At 51.2% G+C, this 8385-nt stretch overlaps 1 pseudogene; it reads right to left on the bottom strand.

The window, feature by feature from the left end:
• Nucleotides 1-7319: 7319 nt before the first annotated feature.
• On the bottom strand, nucleotides 7320-7841 carry LOC117834299 (U-box domain-containing protein 27-like; annotated as a pseudogene).
• Between the last annotated feature and the right edge of the window lie 544 nt (nucleotides 7842-8385).

Raw genomic sequence — 8385 nt, 5'->3', positions numbered from 1 at the left:
AAGAAACAGTTGGGAGAGTTGCAACAGAGTGGTTTTATCAGGCCCAGCTCATCCCCGTGGGGAGCCCCCGTGCTTTTTGTCAAGAAGAAAGATGGGAGTATGAGGATGTGCGTGGATTATCGCGCATTAAATGAGGTCACCATTAAGAACAAGTACCCCCTCCCTAGAATAGATGACTTGTTTGACCAACTAAAGGGAGCCAAGTATGTCTCCAAGATAGATCTGAGATCGGGGTATCATCAGCTCAAGATCAAGGAGAGCGACATCCCGAAGACCGCCTTTGTCACCCGCTATGGTCAATTTGAGTTTACAGTGATGTCCTTTGGATTGACCAATGCCCCTGCTTACTTCATGAACCTCATGAACAAGGTGTTTATGGACGAATTAGATAAGTTTGTTGTAGTCTTTATCGACGACATACTTATCTATTCCAAGAGTGTCCAAGAGCATGAACACCACTTACGGGTGGTCTTGGAAAAATTAAGAGCCCACCGACTCTATGCTAAATTCAGCAAGTGCGAATTTTGGCTTGAGAAAGTGGCATTCCTTGGTCATATCCTGACCGCGGAAGGAGTAGCAGTTGACCCTGAGAAGGTGGAGGCCGTCTCCAACTGGCAGCAGCCCACTAATGTTAGTGAAATCCGGAGTTTCCTGGGTTTAGCTGGGTATTATCGGAGGTTTATTGAGGGATTCTCCAAGATAGCCCGGCCCATGACCGAGTTGCTCAGGAAGGACAAGAAGTTCATCTGGACCGAGTCATGTGAGCGGAGTTTCCAGGAGCTGAAGAGAAGATTGACAACAGCCCCAGTGCTGACCTTGCCAGATATCCAGCGAGACTTCGTCATCTACTGCGATGCATCTCGACAAGGATTAGGCTGTGTCCTCATGCAGGATGGGAAGGTTGTGGCATATGCTTCCCGACAGCTTAAGCCCCATGAGCAGAACTACCCAACCCATGACCTAGAATTTGCAGCCGTAGTGCATGCCCTCAAGATCTGGAGACATTATCTGATTGGGAATAAGTGTGAAATCTACACCGACCATAAAAGCCTAAAGTACATCTTTACCCAACCCGACCTGAACTTAAGGCAGAGGAGGTGGCTAGAGCTGGTAAAGGACTACAACCTGGAAATCCATTACCACCCCGGCAAAGCTAATGTGGTAGCTGATGCCCTAAGCAGAAAGTCCTATGGACAGCCCGGACCCGAGAATGCCCGTCTACGAGAGGAAGTGGCCCGGTTGAATGTGCATATCGTTCCCCAGAATGTTAGCCGTAGGCTAAGCATCCAGCCCACATTGGAGGATAAAATCCAAGAAGCCCAGGGTTCAGACCAAGATCTAGTAAAAATCCGCAAGCAGACCGGAGAAAATAAAGCCCCGGATTTCAGGGTAGATGACAAGGGAACCTTGTGATATAAGAACAGAATTTGTGTCCCTAAGGACGAGGAATTTCTGCAGACCATCATGGATGAAGCCCACAACTCAGCATACTCCATTCACCCCGGATCCACCAAGATGTACATGGACCTAAAACAGAAGTACTGGTGGAATGGGATGAAGGCAGACATAGCTCAGTTTGTCGCCCGGTGTGATATCTGCCAAAGAGTCAAGGCCGAGCACCAGAAGCCAGCCGGCTTGCTACAACCCTTGCCTATCCCGGTGTGGAAGTGGGATGAGATCGGCATGGATTTTGTAGTAGGCTTGCCCAGAACTCAGAAGGGAAATGACTCCATATGGGTAATAGTGGACCGACTTACCAAGGTTGCTCACTATCTACCTGTACGGACCACTTACGGTGGAGAAAAACTGGCTCGACTCTACGTCGACAACATAGTGAGGCTGCATGGTGTGCCCAGCCGAATCGTCTCGGATAGAGGAACTCAGTTCACCTCTAGGTTTTGGAGGAGCTTACACAAAGCCATGGGCACCAAACTGGATTTTAGTTCAGCTTATCACCCCCAGACCGATGGCCAAACCGAACGGGTAAATCAGATCATGGAAGATATGTTAAGGGCGTGTGTCCTCACTTATGGAAAGGATTGGGAACAAAGTCTACCCTATGCAGAATTCTCATACAACAATAGTTACCAAGCCAGTCTAGGCATGTCACCATTTGAGGCTCTTTATGGTAGAAAGTGTCGAACCCCTTTGATGTGGTCAGAAGTCGGAGAGCGTTCCCTGGTCGGACCAGCTTTTATCAAGGAAGCAGAAGACCGTGTAGCAGAAATCCGAGAGAAGTTAAAAGCTGCACAGTCCAGACAGAAGAGCTACTCTGACAAAAGAAGACGAGAATTGTGCTTCAATGAGGGAGATTTTGTCTACCTCAAGGTGTCCCCGATTCGGGGTACGCGAAGGTTTCAGGTACAAGGAAAGCTAGCCCCTCGGTATATTGGACCATACCGGGTGTTAAAGAGAGTTGGAGCCGTAGCATACCGCATCCAACTGCCTGAAGAAATGTCGGATATACATCCGGTCTTCCATGTCTCCCAGCTAAGAAAATGCTTGAGAATACCGGAGGAACAAGTACCGGTGGAAACAATAGACCTACAGAAAGACCTTCGGTATCAAGAAGTGCCTGTTAAAATTCTGGACACTGTCACCAGAAGAACAAGGAATACCGCAGTTCGGATCTGCAGAGTACAATGGAGCAGGCATGGTGAAGAAGAGGCCACGTGGGAACGCGAGGACGCGTTAAAGAAGGAATTTCCCCATCTCTTCAGGACTCAGTCGAATCTCGAGGACGAGATTCAATTTAAGTGGGGTAGGTTTGTAACGCCCGCAAAAATCACTAACTAAAATCACCCGTTAAAAACCGTCTTTAAAAATCTTTTTACCGCTGAGCTCCTGGGAATCAGAAACCTCCCCGGCGATTTCGCCGTCCTGGTACCCATACCGACCCCCACCTGTCTTTTTATCCGTGCCCGCGAATCTCGCCGCGTGCCATTGTCAGACGCCGCGCGCGTGCCCCGACCGCGCGCCGCGAACGCCGCCGGTCCCTCTCTTTTTCTTTCTTTCCCCTTCTTTCCTTTCTTTCTTTTCTCTTCCTCCTTTCTTCCTTCTTCTTCCTTCTTCTTCCTTTCTTCTGCTCTCTCCTTTCTTCTCCTGGCACCCGGCGCCCCACCCACTGGCGCCACTCCTCCGCCTGGCCCGGCGCCATTACTCCCACCGGCGCGTGCGCTCACTGGCGCCACGCCGCCCGGCCGCCTTGGGGCCCGCACCGGGCCACGTGCCGCCGCCGGCGCCAGTTTCCCGGCCGGTCTGGCCCGCCGCCCGCCCAGGCCGACGCGCCATCTCCCCGGTCCCCCACCTCCCGCACGCCGCCGGGCCCGCTCCTTGTCGTGCCGGCCACCGCGACGCCACCTTCCGCCGCCCACGCCATCGACTCGGGTGCCCGGCCCCTACCCCGCCGTACGCCGTCCGCCAGCCGGACCCCCACCCCTGCCGCCGGCTTGCACGCTACCTCGCCGGCCTATAAAAGGGGCACCGCCCCGGCCGTCTCCCCACGCCCGCTCCATCCTCTTACACCGCAAGCCGCCGCCGCCGGTACCTCCACCACCCGAGCCACCACCACCACCGCCAAGACCCGCCGCCGGCCACACCCCTTCCCCTACTCGAGCCCCCAAAGTAAGTAGCCAAATGGAGCTCCCTTCCACCGCCGCCCCCGGCCCGAGGCTCGCCGCCGGCGGAGCCCCGCCCGGCCGGCCGGTCGCCGGCCCACTCTCCCTCTCTCTCTCCATCTCCAAGTTCCTGGAGAAGAAGAAGAAGATTTCCTTTGGTTTTAGATCCGACCCCCAAGTTTCCCCAAATTACACATAAGCCCCTCCACTTCCGAAAGAAATTACAAATAGGTCCCTGGTTTATTAAAAATCAGCCCTAAACCTCCATTTAAGCCCCTAATCAATGTTTAACCCGTCATTTCATGCGCCAAACTCCTTCCAATTAATCCCAAATTTTACCACGTCATCCTCCAGAATACTTTCGCCGATCTATATCCAAATTTCCCAAAAATAATCCCTCTACCTATTTTCCGTTCGCATTTCCTGTTCGGAGCTCACGGTTAAAAATTGTTTTCTCTTTTATTTATTGGTGTGACTGTTTGTGTGTGCCGTAGATCGCGGATTGCCCGAGGAGGAGCCCGAGGAAGAGTTTGATCGCGAGCCTGAGCCCGAGGACCAGTACCGCGAGCCGGAACTCCCGGGAGGCTTTGAAGACGGCAAGTCCAATCTCACCCTTTTGATGCATACTTAATACCTAGTTTTTCAAACACAACCTATTGGCCTTTTTTACAAAATGCATATTACTTTATCGCAAGACATGGTTGGATAGCCACCCCTTGATTGATATGAACATTCCTTGTTGTCCTATGCTTATCTCTAAATATGACTCGCTCTGTTTAGTTGATAACCGCCGCTAGAACGCTTAGGAATCTGTTACTCAAATGCAATCATTATTACAATGGTGTACTCGGAAAATCAATGTGTGTGTGTGTCCAAGTAAGAGGAATGGCTTTTGGGTTCGGGAAAAAGGAATGTGTGGACGGGATGGATGGGTGTTCCTTGTGTGGGATGCCCAGTTGCTGTGCTCGTACCTTGGTGGTTGAGCAATGTCGGGAGATATCCATCCGGTCATAATTAAGGACCGAGTTGATGTGTCATCTTGCCTAATTCCACTATCGTGCAACCACTCGACCGTTGTATGGGCAACGGCTTAGCATAAATCCCACTAGCTGGATGGTTAGTCCTCAGGGGTGCTGGTGAGCAACGGGAACCCATGGAACAGGAGTAAGATCTTGGTGACTTAAGTCCCGGTTACGGTCTCCTGAACGAGCCGTGAACCCCTTGGGTGTTTCCGCGAGAACTAGCCAGTCTTAGCTAAGGTGGGTAATGGCTTTGTTAGGATCCGTACCGTCACTAAGGTGATTGTGCTACGGTACCCTACTTGTGGGAAAAGTGTACACCCTCTGCAGAGTTAAAACCTATCCGGGTAGCCGTGTCCACGGTATTGGACGAATTACGACTTGGTCACATAACTAGTGTTTGGGCAAGGATGTCATGAGTGTGTGTGTGGGTGTGTATGTGGAATTTCAGAAGAGTCCGGCAGTTGTGCCGTGCGCTATGACGGACGGGGAGTCCGATAGAGATAAAAGCTTGGATCCTTTGTGTGTAGGATCAACCCCACTCAGTATTTCGGGTGTTAAAGGAAACTTTACAAAAACCCTTTCGAAAATGATCCCCTGCATGTGTTAAAAGTTAGCTTTCCGCAAAATAAACCCTAGCCTACCCTTGTTATACTTGTGCATAAACTTGCTTGTATCCCCTCCGTGGAGGGGGTTGGACTTGTTGAGTACGTTAGTACTCACCCTTGCTTCATTGCTATAGAGGAAGACCCTGATTTCGTCGCCGAGGACCTCGAGTAGAGGTTGTGTCCGCACCCGACGCTGCCTGTGGTGTTGCCCTGCCCAAGATGCTGCTGCTGCCGTGTAGTCCCGAGTGCTGTCTTTTGGCAGTCGCTTGGTTAACCGCCGTTATTTATTTACTGTTTATCGCTGCGTGGCTTTCACGCCCACTTCCTCGGGAGTTGTACGGTAACTGAATTATCTGTCGAATAAATGTGTTATCAGCCTCCTGGGACTGATATTTGTATCACATTTAGTCTCTACTTATGTGGGGACGCTTCACTGGTGGAGGGAGGGAGAGCGAGGGAGGGAAGAGGGTGGTGGAGGGAGGGCTGGCATGAGAGAGAAATGATGGAGGGTGCTGGTGGAGAAGGGTCGTCGGACAATTTTAATTTCGGTGAACAAATACTTCGTAAAATTCTTTTGAGTCCCAACCCTATTTTCCCCCACTAACCAATTACATTATGACCACTGAACAAACTTTGTTGACGAACATGGTTTATGCGCCACTAATCTAGTGGCTTGTCGAGCATTTGACAAACTTACACCATCCATTTCAAATGGAATTTATCCCGTGGACACACGAGAGGAGATGGGTGGGGCAGACATGTCCCCTCTTTCCAAAATAAGTTGAATAAAAGTTTCGATCTGGACCTCTAGGTGTACCGCTGGCACGTAAAACCAGCCGACGGTGATAACATATTATCACTGCCCACATTAGACACAGCAATGTGCTTGGAATTGAAGAGATTATAAAGAAGTGCACAAGCGATCACAAAAGAGAGGAAGGAGTAAAAGAGATCAAGGCACCCGCCTCGATTGGGGTTTCTTTGCTTTTGAGTAAATATGGGAGGTGAGGTTAATTGAAACAAGTTGTATAGCACAAGCTCAGACTGGATATGTGGCTTTGGTTTTCTAAGGTCAAGTGAACATGTGTGACACATGAAACAGATTAGTTTTACTAATAGAAGTCAACAAAGAGGAACATCTTGCAATTATAGATTTCTCATAGTAGTTTCAGGGAATGCTGCTTTGTGAGGATTCAATTTTCTATGGGAAATTAAGAGAAAGGGATGGTTTCACATTTTACACAAGAACCGGAAAGACGATAGCCGGATAGGGCACATCCACTGGTGGAAAACTCACCTCTAGTCTCAATTGGTAAGCTACATAGACCTGAAAAACCAACCAAGACTAACTATTCAGGGTAAAAGGAGATCTCTTTAGTCGTGGGTCATTCACTCAGGACTAAAAACCTCTTTAGTCCCAGTTGGTAAAATCAACAGGGACTAAAAAAGATTAAAAAAATAAAATAAAAAAGTGCTGGCCGCCTGCGCCGGAGCCGCCCACCCGCCTAGAAGAAAGGGAAAGGAAGAGGAGAGAAGATAAGGAAGAAGAGAGAAAGGGAGTAGAGGAGAAGATAAGAAAGGGAGATGAGGAGAAGAAGGTGGAAAGAGACAGGGGGTGGCTGAAAATGAGCCTTTTAGTCTCGGTTGTAGTCACCAATCGGGACTAAAGGGTAGTCCCGGTTGGAATTACTAACTGGGACTAAATTTAGTTCCAGTTGGTGTTTTCAACCACGACTAAACGTCCCACCAAATTCCCTCCGTTACAACCAGGACTAAAGAGGGCTTTTTAGTCGTGGTTGCTATTACCAACCGGGACTAAAGAGCTCATCGGAGGTGGTCATTGGTGGTGGGAATTTGACCCGGGACTAAAGTGGTTTCCATGTAGGCAACCGAGAACCGAGCTCACCATTGATCATTGGACCACAAAGCAACACTTCTCTGAGGTGGTTTCACGAAATTCAAGCTCCATCGATGGTTCGCAGCGCAACATGGGCGTCCGTGATCGCAAGGCAACATGAGGTTGTTTGATTATGAATTCCCGATGTAGCTCATTCCGGCATGCAGGGTCGGACTTGCTAGTTGAGCAGCTCCAGCGCCATCTGCCATGCCGCCGGCAAGCACCCGGTCTGCACCAACAGCAGCAGCCTCGTCAGCCCGCCCTTGGCTGCCGCCACCACCATGTCCGCCGGACTCGGTACCGGTGGCAGACCGCCCAAAGCACACCCACCACGGCCTCCACGCCATCGTGCCCAACCTTCATCATCTTGCCCACCGTGCACTCGAGGACCTGGAGCTCCTTCGCGGTTGCGCCGGGCTCCGTCGTGGCCACGAGCGTGCACTGCGGCAGACACCGCGCCTAGGTGCACCATCTCGGAGCGTGCCGACCGGCGCGTCCCGCAGATGGCGGCTAGGTAGGAGATGCTGGTGGCCTTCCCGTCTAGGGTGTCCTTCTCGTCGACGGGGCTGATCAGCCGGACCAGCTCGGCAACCAGCTCCGACGACTCAGCCGCCTTCGCCTCATCGGCGGCATTGACAAGCACAAACTCCGCCAACCTCGCCGCATCGACCTTCGCCTCCAGGATGCTCCTGCCGCGCATCACACGGGCCAGCGACGTGGCCGAGGCGGTCGCGTCCACGGCAAGGCGGCCGCCACCCACTTCTTGTTCGTGTTGTTGCTGGTGCTGGCAGACCGATTCGCAGTCGCAGGCAAGGCTCGTGCGGTGTGGAGCAGAGGAGGGAAAAGGGTGGTGGGGCCACAGGGGCAAAATCGTCATTTCGTGTAGCATTTAACGGTTCCCGGATGGAAAATCTAACAGAGTGTCGTATAAGGAATGAAAGTTGAACTCGGTGTCAAATAGGGAACTAAATTTTTTTTTTCAAATAAGGAATTATCTCTATAAATTACCATGCTAAAGTACAGCACTCGTGAGCTGGGTTAAATTGCACATGAAAAAGTTACCTCAGGTTGGGAGCTGCGGCTTGATTTACCTCGGTGGAAGATCACCTGGTCGCCTGGCAAGGCGGCGCCAGATGTGTCGTCGCCTTCGGTAGTTCGACCTGTGACCGACTGATCATGGGAAGGACCGATGGGTGATGCGTACTGGTTCGGTCAAACTCAAGTCAGCTATTATAATATGTGAG

This window comes from Setaria viridis, chromosome 8 (genome assembly GCF_005286985.2).
Source record: "Setaria viridis chromosome 8, Setaria_viridis_v4.0, whole genome shotgun sequence".
In the NCBI taxonomy this organism is placed as follows: domain Eukaryota; kingdom Viridiplantae; phylum Streptophyta; class Magnoliopsida; order Poales; family Poaceae; genus Setaria; species Setaria viridis.
Note: the sequence above shows the minus strand (reverse complement) of the source record. Positions and strands in the feature narration are given on the sequence as shown.